Source organism: Microtus pennsylvanicus, unplaced genomic scaffold (genome assembly GCF_037038515.1).
Source record: "Microtus pennsylvanicus isolate mMicPen1 unplaced genomic scaffold, mMicPen1.hap1 Scaffold_78, whole genome shotgun sequence".
Classification (NCBI taxonomy): Eukaryota; Metazoa; Chordata; class Mammalia; order Rodentia; family Cricetidae; genus Microtus; species Microtus pennsylvanicus.
Genome location: NW_027461012.1, coordinates 1 through 2,500, shown reverse-complemented (window position 1 = coordinate 2,500; position 2,500 = coordinate 1).

The window sequence follows — 2,500 nt, the reverse complement described above, 5'->3', positions numbered from 1 at the left end:
TTTGTTCTCTATGCCAAAACGCCCCACTCACCAAACACTTTTTTTAAATTTATTTATTTACTTATTTTTATTTTACTTTTTATTTATTTATTTATTTATTTATTTATTTATTTATTTATACATACATACATACATACATACATACATACATACATACATCCTGTCTATCTGTCCAGATGGGGCAGGGGTAGAAGGGGCTAGCTATGAGAGGAAGGTGCTCGGTGGGCATCCAGTTGTAAATAAGGCTGGGAATAAATAGCTGAATATTAATTCATTTGAGTAATATTAAAACTGTTCAAGTAGAAAACAATTGCTTTCTTTTCTGTTTGCCCAGAGATCTGACTGACTGCAACTTGGAAAGAAGACGGCCCTGCTGGACAGAGACCTCCCTCCTGCTTTGGGTGGGGCGGCTGAGTGAACGTGGGTGGGTGGGTCGACCAGTTTACATGTTTATTTCCACGTTTTGTCTTTTATGGATTGAATGGATGTGTCTCATTTTTTTTTTTCACGATTGCTTGCTTGCTTGCTTGCTTACTTACTTACTTACTTACTTACTTACTTACTTATCTGTTCAGCCCATCTCATTTACTTACTTCTTTAAAAAAATGACCCACCTAGTTATTTACTTACTTACTTGTTCATTCATTCCTTCACTTCCTTATCTTCTTTCATATATCTGTTTATTTATCTGCTGATTTAGCGTGACTCATTTACTTATTGAATGTTTCAATTATTATTTAGTTTTATTCATTTATTCATTCTTTATGTCTATTTTTATGTATGTATTTACTTACTTTCTTAATTTTTTTTTTTACTTTTTAAAATTTACTTAAATTTTTTCTTTCTTTGGGAATGTAGATTCTTTCTTTCTTTCTTTCTTTCTTCCTTTCTTCCTTTCTTTCCTTCTTTCTGTGTCCTGACTGTCACTGGCTAAGAAAATTGTGGCCTCCATGTCACTGGTCAGCATAGCAGCTCCTAAAATGGAATTTGATGAAGGGATACATAGATAGATAGATAGATAGATAGATAGATAGATAGATAGATAGATAGATAGATAGATAGATGGGATGCGCACGCTCTCACACACACACACACACACACACACACATATGCACGCACGTGCATGACATGTACAGATGGGGGGCGATTCCAATGTTTTCAGAGGAAGGTGCTCGCTGGTAATAATAAATGTGCTGGTAAATAAGGCTGGAAATAGCTGAATATCAAATCATTAAAACTCTTCAAATAAATAAAAAGCAATTCCATTTCTCTCTCTCTCTCTCTCTCTCTCTCTCTCTCTCTCTTTCTCACCATATACCAGCACATCTGAACTGACTGCAACATACAAAAGAAGAAGAAACACGGAAAGAAGACATCCCTGCTGGACAGGATCTGAGATGAGAATAAATTCATCGAATGGCTGACAACAGCATTTCATTGAGAAGAGATTCCACATTTTATGCTGTACAGTTACTTAGTTAGATAGATAGATAAAGAGAGGCCTGTGAACTGGGGTGGGGTGTGGCTTCTCAGGTCACCTCAGGTCAGGGAGGGGCTGAGGAGTGTCCCATTGGCCTTGACAATAGGCACGAGTCAGACGTTAACGTCAGGGCAGGGCCTGAGAGTTCCTCAAAGGGAATGAATGGAGACCCTTGCTTACCTAAGAAATGCCTGACCTTGGAAAAGGACTTGTGGAAAGCGGGCGGGCCCTTGAAACTGTGGTTTCACGTCTTACTAGAAAGCTCCCTCTTTAGGGAAGGGAAAGTCATCGTGATATCTTACTCTTTTCCCAAGGATACCCTACCTACCCTTCTGATCATTCTTACTGAATTAAGTCTTCCACTGCAAATAAATAAATACATAAATAAATAAATAAATAAATAAATAAATAAATAAATAAATAAATAAATGAAGTGGGTGAGTGAGTGAGTGAGTAAGTAAGTAAGCAAATACGTGGATGGATGAACAAATAAATACAAAGTTTGCTGTTGTTGACTGACTTTTGATTTCATAATGAATCTCTCTCTCTCTCTCTCTCTCTCTCTCTCTCTCTCTCTCTCACACACACACACACACACACACACACACACACACACACACACACTAAATATACAATAAAAGGAAGCATAACACCTTCACTCAGGGGGCAGAGTGAACTCTGAAAGTTTTCCAGGCAGGGGGGGGGGGGGAGACAGAATATAAGAACAAAATGAGAAACAAGGAAAAATAGTGTTGGCTGGCTGGCTGGCCGGCTGGCCGGCTTTCAGTTCCCTGACAGAAATGAGCACATTGTGGAGGAAACACAAAGCTGTTACACTATGTGGGTGTGATGAGGAGAGATTGTGAGTGAGTGTCCTGTCAGAACAAAGTTAGTCCCATAGTTGATGAAATTCATTATCCCAAAACTTCAGCAGAATATATCCCAAGTTTGCAAATGTGTGATCAGCTTGTGACAGGTTGGGCTGGAGATGCTGAGAACTGGGGAGCCCTCAATGCAAGA